The following is a 27,107-nucleotide window of genomic DNA, read 5'->3' as shown; positions in this document are numbered from 1 at the left end:
GTTTTTGGGCCTCCTTGCCGCGAAGCCTTTTCAGTATTAGGACCAATTACAGCGCTTCGAAGAAGCCCACCTGTGCACTCCCCACTATTTTAACGCACGGCTGATTTGCGCGGGGGAAGGTCTGGTGCTTTTCGCTGCATCGTCTGCTCTGAGGAGCGCCATCTCCCACACACCAGCCTCACAGAGCTGTGGATATTTACTAGAGGGGGCGGTGGTTTCGCCCACCCTCACCGTGCTCCCCTCCACCCCCATCTCCCACCCTCAGCCGCCCACGCCGTTCCCGCTCAGTGCATAAAGAGCAGAAATGGGGCGAGGAACCTTCCAAAGGCGGCAGAGGGGGAGCGGAGGCAGCGGGAGCCCGTGCGCGCGCCCGTGCGCGGGTGCGCGCGCGCGCACCGCTCATCGCCCGCCGCTCTTCCCCCATTGGCTCAGCTCAGCCTATGCTGAGCGGGCGCTGAATTACAAGAGGTGATAAAAAGAGGAGAGAGGACGGCTCTGCCAGAAACCCCAACTTGTGGCACCGCAGTGCCCCTGGCAGGAGGAGAGACCCGGAGGAGGAGCAAAGTCCAGGGTGCTGACCCCTGCCTAGGAGAGCAAGCATCCCTGGGACCCCCAAGCCTAATACATTCCTACCTGTGCCCCCTATGCAGGAGGAGAGCTCCTCTTGATGCAACCTGTGTAGCAAAACCTCCGCACTGAGTGCCCCAAAGTCAAGACCCCCTGGGGAACCCCAAGACTACTGGCACCCCTAGGTACTAGCTCCGTCTAATAACCCCTACGCCACCTACCACCCCTGCTTAGGACTGCCAGCAGCTGTCTCGGTCGTGTGGACATCCAGCGCCCAGAGAACCCATCAAGCGCTATCTGTGTGGCGAAGAACCTAGAAGAACCCCACACTGACCCGGAGCAGCGACTGGAGGTACGTTTTCGACACCTTATCCCGAATTTTGTAAACTTTTTTGTCCAAGTTCATACTTGTGCAGGCCAGTATCAAATTGTAGTTTAATGCAAAAGGCTTCTAGGAGCTTGAAGATCAGTATTTATTTGAAACGCACAGTTGACCTCGACAGTGTGCCTGCTGCAGAGATTTGTTTTCAATTTCAATTTCCAAGTTATAAATTGTGTTTTTTAGGGTGGACTCGCCTTTGCGATGTCCAGGAGAATTCGTGAGCTGGTTAAGGCTGTGATGTAGTTGAAAAAGCACATCTCTTAATACATAAATAAAGTATGAGATGAGATAGCCCCGAGAGTTCAGCGCCTGCGGCAGAGGCATGGACCTCAGATCTGGTCTCACAGGTTGAAACCATGACAAAGGGAAACATCATCTTTCCGAGATGATTAAAGGATGAGTATTGTGAAAAAGTATCTTTACAGCACTACAAAACAGCTCAGCAGTCTAAGTTTAGATGTAAGAACGTCCACCCCCCACCAAGCAGGTAACAGAAAATGAGACCTGAAGAGACAACGGGGCTGAAACAACCAGGGAGGCCTTAGAAGTAATGCATAGTGTAGGACTTGCTCACTCTAACACCCGGATTCCATACATTTCACCTAAAGTTTGCTCTGGCATTTCCAAGTGGTATAGATTCCATTGGTACATCCTGCGATTTTGCGCCAACATTTTCGAGTCACGTACATTCTACGCACACAGGTTCAGTTTTGCACCTACATTTCCGAAGAAGATTGATTGCGTCCTTGTGTTCGATTTACATAAATTGCTCCTAAACCGAGCAATTTTACATCGTTTTCGGATTCCACATATTCCATTCACACCGTTGCAATTTTGCATCAACATTTCTGAATTATAAGTTTGCACCCATAGCGGTCCAAATTTGCACCAACGTTTTTGTTGTACATGATTATACCCAGAGCAATTGCATTTTGCACGTCAATCGGTGCGTGATATATTCGTGCTTCCCAGTGCAAATATGCGGGCACCATTGCCAATGCAATCTATGTGATAGGCATTGTTCTGTCCGTCGGTACCGCAGTCATTCCGTAGAGGCGGTGCATCGGGGTCGGAAATTCACAAATTCCTCAGCACAGCCTGCAAAACCCAGGCACTGACAGTGGTCGACCTCGAAGCTGTGAAACCGGGTTCCAGTCTCGGCGGGAACGCTCAACATCCTGTTATCCTGGGCAAATCGCTCAATCTCCTCGTGCCTAACCAAATGAATGTGTCGTTCTGTAGCACTACTGGTGCTCGTGTGTAGCGCTCTGACACCTTCGGGTCTCGTTCGCGCTATATAAAACTTTTTTTTTTTAAACAGTAATTTGTACTGCCTAGAAGACATTTCAAAAGAAATGCCAAATAGCGGGAAAAGTAACGGCCTTGGCAGCACTACTTCAGACACCGCGCTTCGTGACAGTTGTGATTTCTCTCTCTAGCTGGGTGAGGAATTGGCTCTGGTGAACTTTGTACGCCTCAATATGCGGCACATGTACACTTTACAGCAGCCGGAAGAAGCGCTTCTTTTAAAATGTGTGTCTTCTAGGCGCCTGCAGCAGTGCGGGGACGCGCGGAGGATCAAGAATCTTATGTAGTATGAACGGGAGATGGTTCGGGGACCGGAGCCTCTGGAAGTGGAACGCCGGAAACAGCATTTCCGGCTGAACCCACTGGGCTATCCTAGGCTCGAGGGACTCATGAACACTGGCCGTGCGCACTGATTTTCGCTCGACCACGTCTCACAATGAGAGAGTGACAAAGGCACTTCGGCATCGTGGGTCAGTCCCCATACCGATCATTATAGTTCAGCATGTACTCTGGGCTGGTGCTCAGGCAAGCGCCCTGAAGCTGCAGTGCACAGCGCTGTACAAAACCGTCTTAACATAAAGCACAGGACCGCAGACGGTTACAATTGTCGGTCACCATTACTGGCTTCTCGATACCTCCCAGGGCGCTTAGAGAGGAGTCGAAACGCAGCACAAAGCGCTTGAAAAAAGACATGAAATATGTAACTGTATTAAACTCTGCTGAACGACACCCACAGACCGTGGCTTTAATATCAGAATTCTTTTGTTCTACAGTACTGCCCCATCCAATCCCGCCTCAGGGCTGTAGCCTTGAAATGCTGGCAACATCAGGGTCTTCTCACTGACAACAATACATCGATTTTATGATCGTGGAAATGACGAAAACCTCGCCTTCTTAGTTGGCGCTAGAGTCCTGGATATCCAAGCGCTATTTGATAGCGTTGCTACGGAATAGCAGTAATTGCGCTTGGTGGCAACGGGTGTATATTTTATTTCTTTCCACATGTAACAACCCTGCCGGGATTTTTATCCCGTCTCCCTTAGGACACCTTGAGGAGTGAGCAGAAGGAGCCATAACCCACCGAGCTATCCCCGATGTATTGCCCGCACCAAAGCGGGATCGAAACGTACGAGGACGCGGACACCCAGAAGCGCATCGGTGAACCCCGTCTTCAAGGCGCTGTACCTTGTAACCTACTCTTTTTAGGAAAACCATCAGGTGCGGGGTGGAATCAGCAGGCGGCTCTGAGTCAGCGCCCCTGTCCTGGTATTTACCCGAATTCACTGGAATTCGATTCCGTCTCACAGCTGGTGAGACCCCAACCTGTGGGGGCGAGGGCGAGACCATAACTCCTGGGAGGAGGGACGATGTATCGTAGGGTGAGATGGGGAGACCTCCGCCGGTGGAAATGTGTGGTATCAGCTGCCCAACACTTGAAAGCAGGGTGACAGAAGTAGGGTGAGACTCCAATCTTTGGGAATGTGGGTACAATCATGGCCGCGGGTGTGAGAGCGAGACCTTAACTACTCGCAACGAGGTGAGATCATTCTCTGGGGAGGAGGGTGAGACCCTAACTACTGGGAATGAGGTGAGTTCCATCCTTGGGAAGGAGGGTGAGACCCTAACTGCTGGGAATGAGGGTGAGATCCATCCTTGGGAAGGAGGGTGAGACCCTAACTGCTGGGAATGAGGGTGAGATCCATCCTCTGGGGAGGAGGGTGAGACCCTAAGTATTGGGAATGAGGGTGAGATCCATCCTCTGGGGAGGAGGGTGAGACCCTAACTGCTGGGAATGAGGGTGAGATCCATCCTCTGGGAAGGAGGGTGAGACCCTAAGTCAGAGCTTTCCAAACTGTGTGTCCCGGCACACTACTGTGTCACCTGCAAGTGGTGGGTGTGTCGTGGGATGAGGAATTTAGCACATAACTGCTAATTAGGAGGGCGACACGTTGACTTCGGGCAATGAGGGTGAGACCCCTATCAATGGAGAGGAGGGCGACACCGTATCAGCTAGAGTGGAGCCCCACACGCTAGAGGAAGGGCGAGACCATGACCAGTGGAAGGAGTGAAGACGGCTAAGATGTCCGTCACTAGGGAGGGGTTGGTTCCCCAACCACTGGGGCGGGTAGGGGTGGAGGGTGAGACCCTAAGTGCGGGAGACCCTGATGCAGAGGTCTTGTCCGGAACCAGGGTTCAATTCCCCGCCTCGGCAGGTCTTGGGCTCAAAAATTGCACGGACCTGATAATTCTCGCCTCGATGCCTATTCCAATCATGGAGTCCCACTCTGCAACTCGGGGCAATAGCTTGCTTAATCTCCACAACGGCCCCCACAATGCTAAGGATGCCTGGCCTCCACCTTGGGGGTGCCCAGGAGTGGACGCCTCACAGGGAAAGCCAGGACGGGTTCCACAGCGGTATTCGTACAAGCGCCTTGAGACCATTGCGGGTGAGTAGTGCGCTATACAAGTATCACTTTACAATTTTCAATTTACAATTTAAGTACTGAGAATGAGGGTGAGATCCATCCTTGGGGAGGCGGGGGGGGGGGGCTATAACTGCTGAGAATGAGGGTGAGACTCCATGAGGGTGAGACTCCTCCACTGGGGAGGAGGGCGAGACCATAACTACTGGTAATGGGGGAGGATAGGATTGGGGAGGAGGGAGACACGTTGACTACGGGCAATGAGGGTGAGACCCCTATCACTGGGGAGGAGGGTGACACCGTAGCAGCTAGAGAGGAGCCCACACGCTAGAGGAAGGGTTAGACCATGACCAGTGGAAGGAGTGAAGACGGCTAAGATGTCAGTCCCTAGGGAGGGGTTGGTTCCCCAACCACTGGGGCGGGTAGGGGTGGAGGGTGAGATCCTAGATGACACTAGGGAGCAGGGTGAGACCCCGTAATCTCTGGACTTTCGGCGAGAAACCCCCACCTCTGTGCTTAAGGCGAGGGCATTGTCCCTTCTACTGGAGGGGGCGATCCCTGACCTCTGGAGGTGGGGGTGAGACCTCAATTCATAGGAACGTGAGACCCTAAGTGCGGGCTGCACTTCAACCACTTGGGTGGAGGGTGAGACCCCAGCCCTTAGAGGTGTAGCAGAGATCCCACCCCCGGTGCGGGGTTGAACATCTACCCCGGGAGCTGCAGTGAAGGGTGAAGTGGTTTATAAGGAAAAACCTTGGGATACAAAAATATAGGAAGGGCAAACGGGAGCCCAAAACACTGCAGGATATAAACTCGTGAATGGAAGGGGCACTTATAAAAGCGGGGGTCACATTAAAACTAAAGACAAGGGTGAACTTTGAGGGTAAGTAGGGTTTGGGCAACAGAAGGGAGGGTGGGGGCGTAGACAAAATGAACAGTGGGTTTCGTAATAACGTTGTTGGGGGGGGGGGGCAGATGGCGAGGCAAAGAGTCACAATTCGCGAAATAGGTTGCCCCGGTGGAATAGGGTCAGGATCAGAGGTCTGCTGAAATATAGGGTTAGGTAAGGGCTGTGGGGGACGCCGGTCTCCCCTCGGGAATAGAACAAAAAAAAAAGGAATATCAGAGTTATCTGTTAGATTTATCCGGAAAAAAATGGTCCTATTGAAAAATCAATATATCAAACGGGAGATTCGTCACGCCAAGATTAATAGCCAGTGATTAATTTCAAACTGATTAAAACAGCCACAAAATGCAAGGATCCGCATCTGATGGCTCTCGGACCAGCCTTCCCGCGTCGATTCATGTGCCCCACCTGCACCTCCTGGCATGCATGTCTCACTCACACACGATCAATCAATCAATCAAGAAATTTATATAGCGCGCTACTCACCCGGAGGGTCCCAAGGTGCTTAGGGGAGGGGGGTCGGCTACTGCTCGAACAGCCAGGTCTTGAGTTGCTTCCTGAAGGTGAGCGACATCCCAGGGAGATATGGGCCTCGCGCGCTCCCGCGGGTATGGGGTCTCACTCACATCACACCGGGCTCGGTGGCCGACATCCTCGGGAGCTATGGAACTCGCGTCCTCCCTGAGGGCTGGGGTCTCACATATTTAGGATATGTGTATCTCACGCCCTCTCTGGGGGTAGGTGTCTCACTCACTCACCCAGGGCTGGCTGTCTGACATGTGTAGGAGCTGTGGATCTCACGCCACCCCTTGGAGTTGCAGTCTCGCTCACCTGCACAGGGCTGGCTGTCTGACATGTGTAGGAGCTGTGGATCTTACGCCACCCCCTGGAGTTGCAGTCTCACCCACCTCACATACCCAGGGTTCGATGGCTGACATGCTCAGGACCTACAGACCGTGCGTCATCACTGGGGGCTGGAGCTTCACATACCTGGGCTGGATGTCTGACATACGTGGTAGACGTGTATCTCACGCCACCTCTGTGGGTGGAGGTCTCACTCATACCCAGGGCGGGGTGTCTGAAATTTATCGATGTGGGTTACGTACCATCCATGGGGAGGGCGAGGGTTCCCTCATATACATAGAGTTGGATGTCTGGCATCTATAGATGTGGGTCTCGCGCCATCCTTGGGGATTGCAGTCTCACTCCCATTCCCGGAGCTGGATGTCTGACATCCTCAGGAAATGAGGGGCCACGTGTGGCTAACATCCTCAGGGAGTGAGAATCTCACGCCATCCTTAGGGGCTTGTGATCTCATTCATATTGCAAGGGTTCAAAGTCTAACAATCGGAGGAGAGAGGGGGTCGTACCCCGTATCCACTGAGATGTGGTCTCACCCACACTCCCAGTGTTTGAGGTTTTAACATAATCCTCAGGAAAAGGGAGTCCAACCCATTTCTCCTTGAGGATGTGATCTCACTTAGATCCTCAGGTTTAAATGTTCAGGATGTGGGGGAATAAACCTTGGGGGGGGGGGTGAGTTGGAGGGGGGGGGGGGGCTGTCCCAATCACATTGCCAATGCTTGAGAGACCTTGATCCTGAAGATATTAGACATGCCAACTCATGCGGTTCCACTGAGTAACACACGATCTCAGATCCCATCACACGGGCGCCTGGTGAGGAGTCGATAGGATATATCACAGGGTGGTTCCACCGTGTGATGCGTGATCTCAGATCCCATCACACGGTCTCCTGGTGAGGAGCCAATATCACACGATGGAAGGTAAAACAAGCTGAAAACCACTGTAAATAGTGTCTTTCCTGCTTGTTTTGAGACTTTGAACTGCCCTTGTCTATTAAGGGGGGTGAAAACACCCCAGGACATCGGGACCAGCCTCAGCAAGGCTTTTTTTCTCTTCTTGGGAGGAGGGGGCTTGGATACAGGGAAGGATTCACAATTGCCTTTGCGGTACTTTTCAGCAACAGTCCCTGCCCCCTTCAAGCCTCCCCCCTTCTCAGACGGATGTATAGAGGTCACAACCCCGTCTCCATGGAGATGTTGTCTCATCCTCAATCACGTGGTCTGATGTCTTACATAATCCTCAAACACGGGGGTCTTGCCCCATCTCCAAGGGGTTGTGGTCTCACCCACTCTCCAAGTATCGAGGTCCGACATCCTCAGAATAGGAAAGAGGCAGACGATGCACTCCTGTGTGGAGGGTGGTACACAGGGGCGGCTCCTCCGCTGTGGCGGAGGAGCCTCGCCCCACTACTTTTGAGCAGTGAAGTAAAGGAAATATAAAATGATAATAACTAAGGGACAGATTTATGAGGACCTTGCGCCTCTTTGCGCCGCAATTGCGTCACTTTATTTGACGCAACGGCAGTGCAAACAATGCTCCCTTTTTACAACGTGACGCATCTAGGAGATGCGTCACGTTGTAAGGCCCTGCGCCATAAGGAGGCGTTCCTGCGCAGGGGGGGGGGGGGGGGGGCGTTCCTGCGCAGGAACGCCTCCTAAAAGTGGCTAAGTGAAATCTATAAGATTTCACTCAGTCACTTTCAGGCCAATGCTGCGTCAAAACCCTGCCGTAGGTCTTGACGCAGCATTGTGAAGATGGGGCACCCCCGAGCCTTGCTGGAGCAGCGTCGCGCTTGCGACGCAACTCCAGCAATGCGCCACCTTTACGGCACAGATGCGTTACGCATCTGTGCCGTTTTTGCCCCATGGTGCGCCGCATTGTAAATGCGGCGCACCATGGGTGGCGGAGCTGTGGCGCACTGTGGCGCACATTAACCGGTGCATACCTGGGGATGCGCCAGTTAACATAAATCTGCCCCTAAGTTATTATAATTTTATGTTTCCTTTGCGGTTGGGCGGGCAGGTGGGCGGGGCTGCTCTGCTCTCGGAGGAGGGCAGGGGAGGAGTGGTCTGTCCACTCCTAGGTGCGCAATGTCGGTTTGGTCGGCCCTCTCGAGCCGCCCCAAACAGTTATGTGCACTTTCCCGGTCCTCCATGCAGGTTGCATTACAGCCTGCGGGGAGAACAAGCCCAGGCCCCCATTCCCTGCTGAAGCGTCAAACCAGGATGCTTAAAACCAATCACAACGCTGCATTGGTCAGGTGAGCCTAAACTATACTTCTTGTGTCTCGGTCTGACGAGGATAGCAGGAGCAGAGACGCGGGACCGGCGCACAGGGTAAGTTTTGCTTTTATACATTTATTTATTTATTACCGTCCTCCCCTCGCGCCCGCCCCATCATCTGTGAATAATACCAGCCGCCACTGCCTATACTACCCACAGGTTCCATTCGACTCAGATGTCCATCCCTCCCTGGTCGATTAAATGGGTACAGTTGGGTGGCAGTTACCTGGTTTAAAGCCCAAGGCACCATCCTGTATATTGGGTGTGTTATATATGTGAGCCATATTATGCCAGGATCCCTGCTGGGTTTTCTTTTCAAGAAAAATGAGGCATTTCTAATTTTCTTCTCCGCACCTAAATTAAAAGGTGCATTTCCTTTTACAATGGTTGCATGCATTGGGTTCTCACCCTGGTACAAAAATCATGCTATCGATGCGTTTATTTGTATAGTAGGACACGTTGCCCAGACCACTGAACAAACACACGACATATTCCATATCTTTGGGTATCAACTTGCTTAAGGTAGTAATTCCCACTAAGAAACACTGTACATGGATACATCTAACCAGTGCTTAATTTGAGCCGGTGTTTGCTGTGTCTATTACTGTGGTGAGCCCATCAACAGAGTGTTTAATGCCTCAATATACAATAAAAATTAAGAATACCTGCTGCTCACGCCAGTCTTATAGCTATAGGTGGCTGTGAGTAGTATTCACCCAACACACCCCAGGTAGGCCAGATGAAAGAGAGCAGGGCTCCCCACCATTACAACTAACTAGTTAACAGAGCCACATGGCAACAAGCCAGATAACCAACAGCAATGAAATGTCTTGGCAAGACCCCCAGCAATGTACACCCACTACAGCCTCGTTGCCTGGACCACTGTAGTTATGGGGCAATGGAGGAGTAAATGATGTGACAGGTTGCCTAAACCCGTTCCTAGGATGCTTGATTCCGGTCCAGGAAAGACATGGCTTGGCAGTTTGGCTGAACTGTTCCCATGAAGCACAGGGTCCAGACTGATTTGCATATCATGTCTGAACTGGGGTCGCTTGGTGAGCAAAATAACGATGGATTAAACCCAGATCTGTGACTGGGGGTGAATGTTTTGCCATTGTGCAACATTCCGTCCATCATCTTGTGTGTTTTGCTGATAACCCTATGAGGGAAGGGTATGCCCAAACGTTGGTCCCTTGCTCACTAAGCCACTGGAGTCAAGCTATTCTGGCTGAAGATGGCTGATAGCCAGAAACCGGTCTTAGGATGCTTGATTCCGGTCCAGGAAAGACATGGCTTGGCAGTTCGGGCTGGACTGTTCCCATGAGGCACAGGGTCAAGACTAATTTGCATATGGCCATGTCTGAACTGGGGTCGCTTGGTGAGCAAAATAACGATGGAGTAAACCCAGATCTGTGACTGGGGGTGAATGTTTTGCCATTGTGCAACATTCGGTCCATCATCTTGTGTGTTTTGCTGATAACCCTATGTGGGATGGGTATGCCCAGACGTGGGTCCTTTGCTCACTAAGCCACTGGAGTCAAGCTATCCTGGCTGAAGACGGCTGATAGCCAGAAACCGGTCCTAGGAGGCTTGATTCCAGTTCTTGAAAGATATGGCTTGGCAGTTCAGGCTGGACTGTTCCCATGAGGCACGAGTCAAGACTGATTTGAATATGGCCATGTCTGAACTGGGGTGGCTTGGTGAGCAAAATAACGATGGATTAAACCCAGATCTGTGACTGTGGGTGAATGTTTTGCCATTGTGCAACATTCCGTCCATCATCTTGTGTGTTTTGCTTAAATTATGTGGCAAGGAAAGGCAAACTATGCAGCACGACGCCTCGTCAGGGGTAGTAAGAGCTATATAAATGCAATTACAACTGCAACAATAGAGAACATTCTGAGGCAGCAGTTCATTACTTAGTCATTTAGAGGCACATTAACAGTATATTGACAACTGTTTCACCCCAGAGCTAGTTTACACATGAATCCAGCAACGAGCAAATGAAAGGTAACCAGCGCACTTTTTTGAAGGGTTGCCACCGCGTAGCACCAAAGTTGTGCTTTCATGTGTAACTTTTGTTCTCTTTGATCCAGCAACAACATATGTTGTTGAAATCTTTGGCACCTTCAATTTTTGCAGCAGATGGTGGGTTGTGTGGCACGTGTGGTGAAGCCATTATTAAGCAGCAATCCCTTCACCTGTCAACTATTAAACACACCTAAGTCACTACGGATGCCGTTGATAACACCAGCCAGACTGCAGTATATGTCAGAATCCTCACAGTCTGAGGCTACAGCAATGGCAACATGTGGGGGCTTTAAATACATCTCACATCAATTAGTGCCAACGTGATGCCACATTCAGGGGCGCGGCTGGTGTTAGACGGGGAAGAGGGGAGGGGTAAAGATGGGTTCACCAGAGAATGAATCAAGCGTGGCTGGGAGTGGAGGTTGGAGCCCTGCAGAAAGAGTCACCCAGGGTGGGAGTAAAGATGGCGCACCTCTAAAGGGGCCCGAAGTGACAAGATTAAGACAGATACTAGTGTCTTTTCCCATTCTTTCTCCATTTCCACATTAGGTGGTTTTTATTGTTTAATTATATATGTTTTTAATTGAAAATGCATAAGAATTCATATGTTTTTTATTGAAATAAATTGTATATTTTTACATAAATATTATTTTTGCTTCTGGTAAGTGTTCCCCAAGCCAATAGATTGAGAGTTGAGTGAGTGTTGCAGACGGAGTGTGATAGGTCTCTGAATCCCGTTTGGATCTGAGAATATTTGATCTCCCATAGGGAAAATACTTTTGTTTACTAGACAGTATATTGGTGCTCAATTTCCCTTTGGGTAACTACAAGCCCCTCTCTTTTGATTACAGCACCTCTAAAGGGGCATGGAGGAGGAGACAGGAGTAAAGAGGGCGGCAACTTACAAGGGGAGAACAAGTGCTCACAGCACAGCTCGGGGAAGATGGAAGAGGAGGGATAGGCCTAAAGACAGGGAACACATAAGAGGGGGGGGGGGGGGTCGACCTAATATTAGTGCTTGGAGGTCACAGGTTTGGAACTCTAGGCGCAGCCCAGGGAGGAGACATCTTTAGGCGCATCCATAGCGAGGAGGTATGAGAGCAAGTTGTGTGGTGGGGTTTGGAGGGGGGGGGGTGTCAGGAGGGAGGAGAGAGTTCAGGAGGGACAGGGAACGGAATCGTGAAGCACAAATTTAATTCGAACCCTAGAGCTCTAGAAAGAGTCATGTATGTATAATTGATATATAATGCGTAATGCATGTTCTCAGTGCTGTACCCACGCACTGCACCACCACACAGCCGTAAACTTGACGCTACAACATGGTCGCGGAAATAACAGCACAACATCAAACGCCAGCATTACTGAAAGATGCCTCTTTTGCCAGTGTCCCCATCAGCTCATTCCGGTATTATCCAGCTCGAGAAAACGCCGTTTTGCTCCCTGGTGCTGTGGGAAAAAATACAGACATTTCCAAATTAAGTGCATAAATATTGTTTAAAGAAAACAGTAAACGCTCGGCATTCGGCGGCAGAAATGTATTAGGCGCGTGAATTGCCGCAGCGCGGGAACCAACGACGCCTCGTGATGAGGGGAGGATTTTCATAAAGCCGTCGCGTGGCGCTGGAACAACTGGCCGATGCCAACGGGTTTTAAATGAGTCTGAAATTCAAGAGCACATCCCACGTCAGACGGGAGTAAGAGCTGCAGTGCTTAATTTGTTACAAAAAAATAATACGCTCCAGGAGCCAAATATTTCTGAGGTGGTCGCTGCAGCTTCCAGCCCCCACTGGCCCACAACAGCGCTGCCAAATGCGAGTACAAACACTAACATCACACTCCGAAACATGTGACAATTTGGACTATCCCAGACCGCACAAAGAAGTAAGAATGGCCAGGAATGTGCTAGTATTACTTACTTTTGAAAGGCGGATTTAAGTTGTAAACAGTCTTCATGTGTTCTCGGCTTAAAAATAGGCAGAAAGCATAAATTAATGCAGATGAAGAGTACCTTCACACGCCGGCACAAATTAAGCAATATGCTTCTTGCAGAAAAATCTTTAATATCCAGGACCAGGATCAAAATTTTTTTTGTACCAAAGGGGTACTCATATGAGAGAAACTGGGTGGATTGAGAGGATTTATAAGATATGATTGTCAGAGGCATTGTCTTTTATAAGCAAATGTCCTAGAACCCGAGCACCCCCCCCCACCCCACCCCCCAGGACTATTGGATCTGTAAGAGTGCTTATAAGGGGCCTAATTCATATTCTTACAGGCGAGCTATAACCCAAATCTCAAGCCTGCAACGCCTGTCTCACAGAGGCACATCAAGTGCTTCACTTGTAAAAAAACAAATTAAAAAATCAAACAAAACACACAAAATAAGGCATTGGTCTAAAGCCGAAGTCTGCTGCCTGTGCTGGCATATGCTACGGTTACTGAAAACCAAGGCTGCCTAGTAATACATGCCTTTTTCTTCCAACACTCCACACTTCCTGTCTCTTTCACTCACTCTTACAGTTTCTTTCCCTGTTTAGCCTCTATTTTCCAATCTATATTTCTCTCTCTTTCCAGTCAGTCTTCTACTTTCCTTTCTCTTGCTCTGAGCCAAAGTCTGGTGATGATAAATAAGTCATGGTCACAAGCATGAGTCTCACTGCCAACCACTGCACCCAGTGCACAAATTAAGCACTGGCCCCATCCTTCTCCTGGATGACAGCAAATCTCTACACATTTAAATCAAGCTTGACTAGTGAATAAAAATTATTGCACGATATTACGCTAATCTCCTGTCTCGGAGTACCCTGAAGACTGGAATGTATTCCACTGGAAAGGAAACACAGCAACTTTGGAAATCATTTTTAATCAAGACAGCGTTCTTGTAAAAAGTAATGACTTCCTGTGGGTTGGACTGACTCCAATTGCAGAAAGATGGCCTGATCAATGGAACTGTGATGGATGGGTGAATGAGTGCCCTCCAGCCACCAACCTGTGGCCGAAAGACGACCTGATTCATGAAACTGTGATGGATGGGTGAACAATGTGCCGACCGGCCACCCACCCATGGCCGAAAGATGGTCTGATCCATGGAATCATGGTGGATAGGTGAACAAGTGCCCATGGATGGGTGAACGAGTTCCCATCGGCCACCCACTCATGGCCAAAATATGGCCTGTTCCATGAAACTGTGATGGATGGGTGAACAAGTGCCCACCAGTCACCCACCCGTGGCCGAAAGATGGCCTGATCCATTGAACTGTTATGGATGGGTGAACGAGTGCCCACAGACCACTCACCAGTGGCTGAAAGATGGCCTGATCCATGGAACTGCGTTGGATGGGTGAACGAGTGCCCATGGATGGGTGAACGAGTGTCCACCAGCCACCCAACTGTGGCCAAAAGTGGCCTAATTCATAGAACTGTGATGAATGCGTGAACGAGTGCCCAACGGCCACCCACCCGTTGCCTTGAACACAGACCATAAACCAACATCATGCAGAGCAAGGCCAGCTTCCTTCCCCATGTTAAAGATATGGAATTAGTAGGCTTCAAACTGTTAAAATACTCCAGAATTATTGAATAATGTATGGATTCGAGGATGAATGACACCGAACAGCTAACCCAGTGAGGAGCGCAGCAAACAGGCAGCATTACCTAAACCAGCACACTGCCTAGCGCAGTGTCCCATCACACGACAACCGCAACACGGTGGTCCTAACACACGACATGAAGTCACCTCCCACACAGGCGGAGACAACACTCTTCCAACTACACACCTCACACGATGCACAGTGCTATCCATGTATGTTAGTGTTTTATCGCCCACAGAGAGGGAGCACGAACCATTTCAACAGAATACAATACCTGGATTCTTAAGAGTGGAGAGGGCTTCATGAGCCCCAGTGGCAGAGGGCAATCACACATCATCTAGAAGAGCATTGAGGGTGATGCTGTTTACTTCTGCAAAATGGCAGCTGGTGTCACCACCAAAACAAACTGGTTCCGTCTAACTTTTAGCACAGGAGTCTGATCTAAGAGTACAGCAGAGTGTTATGCTCCCCAATCTTAAAATATGCACCAACCATCACTTGGACATCAAAAATCCAATGAATTCAAATTGAATATCAGGGACTCATATGTATTTTTGAGTTGTACACAAGTATTTTAGGGACAGGGGTCATTCATATCACTTTCAATTTCAAAATTCCCATTGTGTCATACAATTGTGAGAACATTTTTGCATGGAGTGTTTGTAGATTATCACATAAAACTTGCATTCTTATATTTTAAGCGCATCAAATTTTGCTAGAAAATGTCCTACCATCTGGAAATGCCATAAATCTCCCGGTGCGTGTAAGTAGACCTGTCGTGTGTGATGAAGGACCAAAGCTGCGACCATGTGAAGTATAATTAAGAAAATTCCCATGGTTGATGTCTGCAGTATTAGGGCTCTCGGTGATCCATCACCCAAGAAGCCCTCCCAACGCCTCACATGTGTGAAAACTCAACACTTGCAAAGATTTTTCTGATCTCCACACTTACTGCAGCTGTCCAGGTGATTCTTCATTTCAGCTACTAGCACAAGGGGCATATTTACAAGCCCCATTAGCCACCGGAGTGGCATATCTATATGCTCCGGTGGCGTAGCGCCATTTGCCATACTTACAAGGTGGCACTAATCCACTTAACGTGGCTTAACCCCTTAAGTGCTGCGTCGTTGGCCGACGGCAGCACTACCTCCCCAGTGCTGCGCACGACCATTGGACGTCCATTCAGCACTAGTTCCAATGGACAGCGCAGCACTGGGGAGGGATGTTTACTAGCATCTATGAGGTTAACGCCACCTTGTAAATATGCCCCTTTGCACCGCAGTCCTCTGCGGCAAAGGGGCGTCTAATGGGTGTTGCTGTGGGCGTTCTACCGTAACACCCATTGCTTTTTGACACTGCCCCAGATTTCAAGACTGAGGTAGCACCAAAAACAGTGTCATTCTAACGCCAAGGATTACCAGGTGTTAGAATGGCGATACAAGGATAAATTATTAATTTTGTCTAGTTTTTTGCTCTTTCCATGTGCACTGCATTCTGCAGCACACACAGAAAGAGCAAATCGCCATGAATGATTGTTTATGTGCAGGAAGGAGTTCCTTCCTGCACATAAACAAACGCCCCTGCAGCGCAGGCAACCTTGCAACATGACGGCAGGGTGCCTGTGCAGCGCTAGGCTGCTTTTTTTGCACCAGCCCTATGGAAAACACAGGAGTGCACTGGATTCTTGTGAATATGGTGCATCCCTGCGTTTTAAAAATGTCGGAGTGCAGCGCTGCTGAATTTGGCACAGCTCGGGGCTCCCACATTTTTTTGTAAATATGTACCAAGGTTTGCAGGGATGCGCGTTCTTCCTTGGATGGAAGGTGTGATCAAGGTGGAGTTCAAGAGCATAGATTTAGAACAGGGGCGGGCCCTGCAGTGTAGGGGGGGGGGCATCCCTTTAGGAGCCCCATTAAGCCGAAGGTCATTGAATATGTATGAGAAATGGGAGACTAAATGGGCCCTCATCACACTTTGTAGGGCGGCCCTATCATTTGACGTTATGCCACTGATTTGGAAGGCTCCCGGTCGCAACGCAATGGCTGGAAGTTCTTCAAAGGATTGCTCTAATCTTGAAAGGTGGTCCTTTATGCAGTCTACACGATACTAACTGCACTCCTCTTCCCACTAACTTTTGATAGACACCTCTTACATCACACTGCAGACTCCTGAGAATAGCCAGTTCCTACTACCCCTTCCCAGCTGCCACCCATTTTAAGTCAAGTCTGCTCAGGGCTTCTAACACGAAAAAACAGCGGTGTGTGCAAAAATGTGGAACTTGGTGTCTACTAATGTTCATACCGTTTTTTTTAATGTCGCAGTTTATTATTTACAAGTTCTTTTATTTTAAGACTCCAAAAGCAGGCTGTGCTGGAGAAAAACGTCCAAAAACCTACTTTTAGCAGTAGAATTCACCTACATTAAAGCTCTTATGTGAAAGGTCCCTCCCAATAATATGTTATAGGGGAAATTTTACTACTAGGTTTAAGCTCTGTGAAATTCATAAACTTTTCAAAGGGTAAAGGTTGTGGACCTCACGTACAGAACTTAATTTATAGACATCCCTATAGACAATATAAACCTGTGAGTAACACTGTTCATAAAATTGATACTTGTATAGCGCACTACTCACCCGCACGGGTCTCAAGGCACTTGTACGAATACCGCTGTGGAACCCATCCTGGCTTTCCCTGTGAGGCGTCCACTCCTGGGCACCCCCAAGGTGGAGGCCAGGCATCCTTAGCGTTGTGGGGGCCGTTGTGGAGATTAAGCAAGCTATTGCCCAGAGTTGCAGAGTGGGACTCCATGATTGGAATAGGCACCGAGGCGAGAATGATCAGGTCCGTGGAATTTTTGAGCCCAAGACCCGCCGAGGCGGGGAATTGAACCCTAGTCCCAGGCTAGACCTCTGCATCAGGGTCTGCCGCTCTAATCATTGAGCCACACTTCTCCACATAGGTTACTTACACTGATCTTAGTGGTCATAATCCTGTGAGAGTAGAGCAGAGTTACCCTGAGCTTACACAGGCCATCTATGCTGAGTCCCTGACTGGCAGGGCTATCCTTCAAGATACACAGGTCTTATCAGCTCCAGGCCTAATCTACCTGGACCGCAGGTTACACAGCTCATATCTGCTTATGCTTAAAATCCGTGTTTTTGTAAAGCGCAAAATAGTCACCCTCATGGGTCTCAAGGCGCTGGGGGCCATCGTAGAAATTAAGTGAGCTATTGCCCAGAGTCACATGGTGCTGAGTGGAGCTGCCGCCGAGCGGGGGATCAAAGGGTTTTCCAGACAATTCCAGAAACTTCATTGGCTTTGGCCCAAGATAGCAGAGCTGACCCTCAACTTACATTGATCTAGTCAGCTTCAGCCTTACAATCCAGCACTGTGCTACTGCCTGCGCTAAAATCTTATCCACTAGGGCCCTAGGCAGCAGAGCTGTATTTCAGCTTACACAGAACATATCAACACAGGTCTCAGACAGCAGAGATATCCCAGGGAGTACAAGAATCTGAACAGCCTGTCCATCCTTCAACAACAAAAAGGTGATGGGTGGAATGCTTGATGTTAATCTTAGGCACGGTGCCGCATTCCAGTCTATCCTTTTCGCTTCACCATACCACTATAGCAGAAGGGCTGATTTATGCAAATTAGTACTGACCCTTCCACTCATGGGAACAGTCCATCCTGAACTGCCAGGCAAGAGACACCCTCCAGAAGGGTCCACAAGCCACCCCGGACTGGTTTTGCCCTACCCTCCTCGTCAGTAGAGTTTAGCTTGTTATTAAGGCACCGTCAGCACCGGACCCATGTCTGTTCATACCTGTTGCAGTTAGGGTCTCAACTACAACAACAACAAGGTGATGGAGGGAATGCTTGAATTAATCTCAGCCACTGGCAATTGCTTGGGGCAACACTCCAGTCCATCGTTTTCCACCCACCAGGCCACTCTAGACAAAGACCCGCATTATCCAAAGCAGTGCTGGCGCTGCCCTTCAAGAGAACAGTCCCTCCCAAACAGACACCCTCCTGAAGGGACCACAAGCAACCCGAGCCCAGTTTCACCCTACCTGAGGCTCATTAGTACATTAGTAGCGAGTACCTTCAGTCCTATGGCACTGTAAACTCGGGACCCACACCCGGGGATACCCGTGGCACTTAGGGCATCAATTGTAACAACAACAAGGTGATGGATGGAATAAATGAATCTCAGTAACTGGCAATCACTCGGGCCGCGTTCTAGTCCATTTGTCACCCGTTATGCCACTCTAGACTACGACCTCCTTATGCCAATCAATACCGACCCTTCTCCTTATGTGAATAGTCTGTCCTGAGGAGCCAGGCGAGACCTCCTCCAGAGGGGACTACAAGCAACCCCAGAATGGTTTGCCCGGTTTGGGGTTCATGAACAGCCGCAGCACGTGTAGGAAATAGCGGTGGGGCTGGGTGGAGGGGGATTTCGACAGACGACAACGAGGGAATATTAATTATTTATTTAATTTCCCTCATCATCGTCCATCAAAATACCGCCCCACCCAACCCCACCGCTCTTACCTGCACAGGCCGCGGCTGGTCATGAGTAAGCTGTAGTTTGAGGCCTGTGGCACAGTGAACATGGGGCCCTTTTCTTGCCATACATATTGCATGTATGGCTGGGTCTAGACTGAGGTGTCACGGTGAACGAAATAACGATGGACTGGGATGCGGCCCAAGTAACTACTAGTGGTAGCAATTAACTCAAGCATTGCAACCATCATGTTTTTTGCAAACTTTAGTATTCTTGGCCTAAGTGCGTCGCGTATGCCCAGACGTGGGTCCCGTGCTCACTCTGCCAACAGAACCAAGCTGCACACTATTGACAAGCCCTAATCCGGTCGAAATCTGTTTTCCGGTTCAGGGCCTGGCAATTAGGACTGGACGGTTCTACTGTAGTTGTGGCAAAGCTAATTTGCATATGGCTGGGTCTAAACTCATGTGGCACGGTGTGCAAACTAACCATGGACTGGGAGGCTCCCCCAGTAGTTACCTTTGGATGAGGTTAATGCAAGCATTCCATCCATCACCTTTTGTGTACTTCAGAGGTATCTTTCGAGGCACACGGCTCTCACACAGTAAATACTGGCCAGCAGAGGTGGCCTCGCTTAGCTGCTTATGCAGAGCCCTCTCTGCGGAAGCTCACCTCGCTGCCGAGGTCAGCGCGCGCTGATGATAATCAAGGAATCAATGCAGGGTGGCGCGCGGCACTGACCCGGGACATGAGCTGCAGCGCGAGCAGCTGATGCTTCCAATTAGCCTCGGACACGGTCCCGGGCCTCGGGTCTGTCACCTTTGGCGGAACGTGGCCTGTCACCGGACCCGTGACGTGCACTCAGGGGGGGGGGGGGGGGGGGGGGGGGTGGGTGCCTAGAGAACGGGGGTCGGCGGTCGTACTTGAAACCCTCTGCATATATCACGTTTGCAAACGTCCCCGACTTAAACAATAGTGGTTATAAAACATTTGATTCGGGTATTTCTGTATATTACCAGTGTTCAAAAGCATTTATTTTGCATGAAATATAAATACCCATTTGGATCTAATTTTCAACGTTTGAGGGGATTCACAAAGACTGCTGTTAGTAGTCATGGAAATGTGGGCAAAGCATAGATTTTCAGGAATATTCTTTACCACTTTTTTCTCCACAAGAAAATAAACTGTTTAAAAAGCCTACCCATACACCCTTATGAAATATGGGGAAGGTCCATTATCTTACCCCTTAGCATGGGATTTACTCCTGCTTTTAAAGGCAGTAGTTTTCCATGGGAGGCAGCTACCTTCGAAATTCCTCATAAGTGAACCAAAACCTTGAGATCTATGTATGTATGTGTGGTATGTAAGTAGCTCACGCCTAGGTACCGGGCCTTGTGCAGCTTTGAAAGCAAAGATACAGTCAATGAGTGATCTGAGCAGTGCTTAATTTGTGCCAGTGGTTTCTGGTGCTCAGTACCAGCACCTAATTGTCAGCACCAGCTCTAGTACCAGCCCACCACACGGTGGAGCTGTCTTTTCAATTTTCACATGAGCACAACAACCGTGTTCATTAAGTCAATATATACTGGAAATGAATAATACCAGCCTCTCGTTCCCACTATTATAGCTTTGTGTAGCCTCACATGGTCTAACTTGTCACTTGTAAGAGCGCGAGGTTAGATGTTATGTTGGTAATGTCAATGGCTGCGCTTGCGGAGTATGGGTTGTGCAGGCTGCAGTGCCCTTCCGAGAAGGGCACCAGCACTTTTTTTTTTTTTACAAATGAAGCACTGCCTTTAGGGTTTTAAATGACATTACTATAGGCCAGAAGTCTTCCCCTGGAGCCCTGGCCACCACAGCTGGTCAGTCAGTCTTTACAAAAGACACACCAATAGTACCCATTGCCACCGATATACAATACCAGTTTGACGATATTGGGGAGGGTTGCCCACACTGCCTTCCGACTCGGCTGTGGCGGGTGTCACTCTAGGAATTTGTTGTCTGCCTTTAAACTGACAAAAATCGACTCAGTTTGCGTGGCTGTCGAGTTTCCCAGGTCCATGCCTGGCTCGTTAGGCCAGTCCGCGTTTTCGTTAGAATTCTGGGAGCCTTACTCAGCTCAGTTCTAAGCCAGGACTACAAGTCCCAGAATTCTAAAAACAAAGCACGTCAGACCTAACTAGTCGCTTTGGAAACTTGGCAACTATAAGTTTGAAGTGTATGATATTTAGACGTGACATCACACGTGTTACCTGCTGACATCATGCACAATAAAATGGCCCACGTCAACATTGTTCTTTTCACGTAACGTTCACTACGCTTGTGTTTTCTCAAAAACTATGTTCATAGTAAGGGGTCTTCACTTCCTATGAAAACCTTGCGCTGCAGTAGCCACACCATTGTCAAACTACGTTCGTGTAGGGGTAGTACGTGCTAAATATATACAATTCCAATTTTCAGTGAGTTTTTATTTTCGCGCTCCACGCCAGTTTGTGCATCGACATGCCGGTGGGTGCGATGTCAGAGTTTAAAAGGCCATGTTTAAAAAATCGGATGAAGCAGGAGGGACACCTAGTGGTTCGCACTGGAAACAATCCTTGCCGAAACCTCGGGCCGGCTTCCGGGGTGCACCCAGTGCCACCACACCAGGCGCCGAGCACGGGAGCGGCGTATTTTGCAAAGTTTTAAGGTGTTAAAAGCACCTACTGCAGGGTTCCTTTTGCCCAGCAATTTTAAGGCAATAATGAAAACGTCACGATAACTCTGGTGATTAATGCACTTGCTGGAGGGAGATTTGAGTTTAATCTAGTCAGAGTTTTGACCAGGGCAGTTTTAGGGTGGTGCCACCGCACCGGGCACGGAGATTGAAGGGTGCTGTGTTTTGAAATATCTTATTTGATGAAAAGCACCTGCTGCAGAGTCCGTTGTGTGTCCAGCAATTTTCAGGTAACAATAAAAATGTCGAGATAACTTTAGTGATTCATGTGCCGGCTGAAAAGAGAGATCAGAGTTTTGTTTACTGGTAATGCAGCACAGAGGGTTAATGTGCCTGCTGTAAAGAACCTGTGCCATGCAGGCCACAGAATTGTATTTTAAGTAGATAGCTCATTGCTTTACTGCTTTTGTCACAGTGATACTTTTGCGACTTAGAATTCATAAATGACAGTCCTATTACAGCACAGTGAGCTGTGAACTGACATTAAAGGGCTGCATGCAAACTGCATGGTCTAAGCACAGGCCACTGGAATTATGCGGGAGGAGAGAGCCTAATTATGTGGCCAGGTTGACTACATTGTGTGGCACAAAAAGGTAAAATATGCGGCATAAGGATTATGTGGCAAATGCAGCAAAACCATAATTATGTGGAAAACGCGGCAGCAGCACAATCATTTAATTCCAGTTGTCCTGGGTAGAGGTTGGAGTTTTTTGATTTTTCCAGAGTCTTTTATTATCCTAATGTTGCCATAAAGGATTCGTTTGGGTAGAAATACATTCTTATTAGTAAAGTCAAACCCAACCTCTGTGTTACATTTTAAATTCTCAGTTCGTGCTGCTCCAGGCCAAACACTTAAAATGTACAGCCTTCCAGTATGAGCGGCATGTGATTCCTCCACCTTGTAAACCTCTTTGCCTTATTTAACATTTCCTATACACTGATTTACACATGTATGATTCATTGTCTCTGTATAATATTTGTGATGCAAAGTGCTCTAACACCCTAGACTGGTGTGAGTAGCGCTATGAAACACATGTAATACATAGGAGAGAATTGTTTAGGAGAGATGAGGGGCACCGTTGGAGGGTGGTAGCCAGGGAATCTGCGAGGAAGCAGGTCACTGAGGGAAGAGGGGTGCAGATAAAAGTTGTCACGCTGGGCAGCATCAACACTGAAGCCGGCTCTGTAGCGCAAAGCGTTAATGTGCCTCCTGCCAAGCACGTATAATGTGAAGATCACAGAATTGTATTTGATGTAGATAGCTCAGTGGGTTACTGCTTTTATGACAGAGATCCTTAGAAACATTAAAATCATATGTTTCCTGCCCTAGTCTTTCATTAGTCTACAGTTGCTAAAAAGGGTTCCTTTGGGTAAAATTACATTTTATTAGTAAAGCCAACACCAAAAACGATGTTACATTTTTAATCCTGACTTTGTGCGGCCAAACACTCTCAAAATATAATACCTACCAGTATGGACGACATATGACTCCCACACCGAGTCACATGTAATACATTGTGTGGTATTGATGTGTGTGTGTGATGTAAAATGCCCTGACACCATCATTGCTATGAGTAGCACTAGAAAAGAACTGAAATACATGTTGTAGAGGCAATGGAGAGATGAGGGGCACTGGTGGAGGGTGGTAGTGAGGGAATCCACGGAGGAGGAGGTTATTAGGGGGCGCAGACAAAGACTGACACACTAGGCACCACCAGCGCTAACACCGGCCATGCATACACCCTTAGCACCATCACCACTTATGTTTAGTGTGGTTCACCAGCCTGACACCAGTCACGTAGCTATCAATAGTGCAAGAGGTGCAGTGGGGCCTAGGACTGGGGAGGGGGGGCACTACACCCTACTTTTTGTCAACATTTCAGTAGCTAATCAGGGAAAGGGCATTGGATTGTTTCTATTATGCCCCTGGCATTCTTGTCATTTCCATGCCTAAGGTGTCATAGCCTGTTTTGGTTTCAGAAATGTGCTATAGCTGCTGGGAAGACTGCTGGGTGGGTTAATGTCCCTCCTGCAGATATCTGTATGCAATAAGCCTCCCAGAAAATGCGAGCCACACAAGGAATGAATGACCTTACTAACAAATTAACATGAGATCTATTTAAAGTGCCATTGAGATGCCATGTTTTTTTGCCATGCTTTCTCACAGGTAATTTGATTGTGCCGTACCAAATGAACCTTATGTCATTGTTCCTTTTGAATGTATTTATTCGTAAGAAAAAGAAGGACATTCTAAGGGCTCACTTACAAGGAGAACTTGCAGAATGGTTTAATTGTTGTATCTTCGTCACCTGCTTCATCATCTTCTCAAACACCTTTGCATTGTGCCCAGAAAGACCAAACTTTTCGACTTTTTATTGATTAGATGGGTTTAAACAAGATCACAGTCAAGTACAGCTATCCTTTAAGTTTCACAGAAGGCATTTTGGAGCCCAGCTATGGAGCACAAGCCTTAACTAAACGCGACTTATGCAGGGCTTATCAACTACTGAATATTAAGTAAGGCGCAGAATGGAAGAAGGCCGTCCACACTGCTTGTGGGAATTGAGAACATCACCGGATATATTTTCTGACCTCCTTCAGGACTTCCTGGACTTGGTATTCTCTGATATCTTGAATCAATTTGTCTTGCTCTTTTTGTTTCAGATTTTGATGTTGTTAAAGCTAATACGAGAAGGGTTCGCCCTTTCCTCCAGCAATTAAGAAGGGAACTTGACAGACCTTCACAGCACCTAGCATTTAACAAAAGCACAGAAGAGTGGTTCCTGTGACATGTACAATGCGTTGAGAATTGCCAAACCGGGAAAGGGAGAGCACCTCTGATACAATGGCTCATCTGGGTGGGGGGTCCCAAACTTAAATAAAGGGTATAGTGCCTCAAAGCTGGCATACTCTGGACCAGGTTTAACGCCTTAACCGTAGCGGTTTTTCTGCCGCGGTGCGGGCATTCTAAAGGGCAGCGGGGGCCGACGGCAGCACGGAACGGGTTAATGAACCTCCAAGCAAGACTCCAAGGTTGGCAAATAATTATGTTGGGTCCCTTTTCCAGGCTGGACCGCAAAGCTCCAGGAGGCCCAACAAGGACCCAGAGTCCTTAAGGGTTTGCAACAGCCAAAAAATAAATATTAACAACAGAAATAAAACGACAACAACACTTATAATAACAACAATAATAATAATAATAACAATAGTATGCAAAGTACGTAGAGTTTCACTTTGCCTCTTTGTATTGAAAGCTGAGATCTTTGCACCCGGTTAGACCTGCTATGAGTCTGTGGAACTTGATGCAAAGTCCATTGTATTATACAAAAAGGAAGTGAACTATTGGTGAAATGTACCTAATATGTAGTTCAGAGTCGTAGTCTCTCCTCGCCCAATTGGCGTATATTAAAGACCTTTTTGTATAATACACTTTTACATTTACATCCATGTGAGTAAGGTGGGGATCTTTGTGCAAACCCTGTCCTGAAGAAGGAGTTTTTCACTCCGAAACATGTTCATGTAGACGCACATATGAGGTTGATGTACATAATTATACACTAACAACCTCCCACTGCACCCCTTTTAATGATACCAGCCAGGGGCTTAATAAAAGTCTATTTTTCACCCCACGAGCCAGGTATTTTTTAACCATCACTTGACCCACCACTCACGTACATTCAATTCCCCACACACACCCACACATAGTCCAAAAATAGTGCTCCCACATAGTCGTCGGTCGTAGCATGCCGCATCCCGTAGAGGGGTGCGAAGACCCCGATGATGAAGCATGACACCAAGGGGCCTGTTGGTGTGTGAGGGGTATTTTAACAACACTGTGTGCTCTCCACCACTGTAGGGATCACCATCACTATCCACATATATTCCACTTTGTTTATGAAAAAAAATTATTAAATGAAGACATTAATGTAACACTGATGCAGTCAAAATTGTATCAGCGAGATAAAATTCTGTATGTATATTTGTCAAAATCACCCGAGCCTAAAAGCCACTTTGTCAACTACTTCTGCTTATTATGAACTTTTTCATGTGTACGAAAGATTTGAAAGAACAATTATATAAATGAAAAAAACTACAAATATGCACTGAAATTTTTTTTTACACAAATAGGCATTTTCAATCCAGTAGGGTTTACACTGAGGAATGAATTAACTCGAAAATATAGGAAGTCGCTTAAGATAACCACAACGCGAAAATACAAGATTTTGCCTAATTAACACGGGCTTGGTTCGTTTTTAAGCATCAAATCCTGCCTTTCTGCAGAAGCGATACTGAACGGAAGTCAGATGGTGTTATTAGACGGCACCACTAGAGTGCGCCAAACTGCACAAAATAGCCCCTTTATATTGCCTTGCTGCTCAAATCGTGAAGGTACGATGATACCACGCATACAAGAACAATGCAGTATTTTACAACGCTGTTTTGACAAAAAATCGTTACATCGACTTGTGTTGGAGTGCGCTGGATTTAGAAATAGTGTGAATTACTATTCCAACTCCATTCTACCTACAGTAGAAAGGTGTTGGACTAGTAATTCACACTATTCCTTGGTCTAGAGCGCCCTCCAGTGCAAGTCGACGTAATGACTTGCGGTGTTAAAACCACGATGTAACCATTACGCGTTGTAATGGTTGTGTGGAAAAGGATGTTTCTCCAAATAGCAAACAGTTATTTTGCCTGGGACTCTGTAAATGCTTGCATCGGATCTGCCTCTATTTGGTACCTGGAATGGGTATTATCTGCAGGCTCTGTCAGAGACAGTTCTGTCATGTTCCTATAGGGCTTTTAAACCGTTCAAAAGGCACAGTACTACTGGTGGCTGTACTGCAGACACGTGTCTCTGCTTCTGACAGGTATCTGAACTGCTGTAAGGTGTCTGTACAGCTAGCAGGTGCCTATGCTGATGGTAGATGTCTCAGCCACTGGCAGGTGGCTGTACTGCTGGTACGTGACTGGGCAGCTGCGAGATGTATGGAAAGCTGGCAGATATCTGTCCAGCAGACAGGTGTCTATGCTGCTGGCGATTGTCTATACTACGAGTAGATGTCTCAGCTGCTGGCCAGGGGTTAATTTGAGCCGGTGGTTTCCGGTGCTCAGGACCAGCACTTACTTGTCAACTCCTGCGCTTGTGAAAGTCTGCCATAAGGTGGTGCTGTCTGGATAATTTAAAGATGACCAGGACAACAGTTAATTATTAATTCAATATACTTTAAAATTACTATTACGTGACGCCCAAGCCATTCTTATAACGTTGGGGGCCTGAAATAGTCCGAATTGTCATACTTGTAGATGTGTGATGGTTAGTATTTGTGTTGTTACTGTCATTGGCAGCATGGCTGGGGCAATGTGTGGTGCAAACTGCAGTGGCGTCCTGCCCAGAGTGGCTTTTTTACAAATTGGGTACGCTGCAGGCTGTTGTCTGTGCTGCTGGCAGATGTCTCTGTTGCTGCCAGGTGTCTGTGCTGCTGGCAGGTGTCTGTGCTGCTGGCAAGTGTCTGTACTGCTGACAG

At 48.2% G+C, this 27,107-nt stretch overlaps 1 protein-coding gene across 1 annotated transcript in view; it reads left to right on the top strand.

Annotated features, from left to right (window-relative positions):
- The first annotated feature begins 496 nt into the window (after nt 1-496).
- PDYN (prodynorphin) overlaps nt 497-27,107 on the top strand; it is a 74,672-nt gene continuing 48,061 nt past the window's right edge. Inside the window, exon 1 of the mRNA XM_086929058.1 lies at nt 497-919. The gene's annotated coding sequence lies outside the window, so the exon portion shown is untranslated. The remainder of the gene's footprint in view (nt 920-27,107) is intronic.

This window comes from Lissotriton vulgaris, chromosome 7 (assembly GCF_964263255.1).
Source record: "Lissotriton vulgaris chromosome 7, aLisVul1.2, whole genome shotgun sequence".
Classification (NCBI taxonomy): Eukaryota; Metazoa; Chordata; class Amphibia; order Caudata; family Salamandridae; genus Lissotriton; species Lissotriton vulgaris.
The sequence above is the reverse complement of the archived record's forward strand: the minus strand, read 5'-3'. Positions and strand labels throughout refer to the sequence as shown.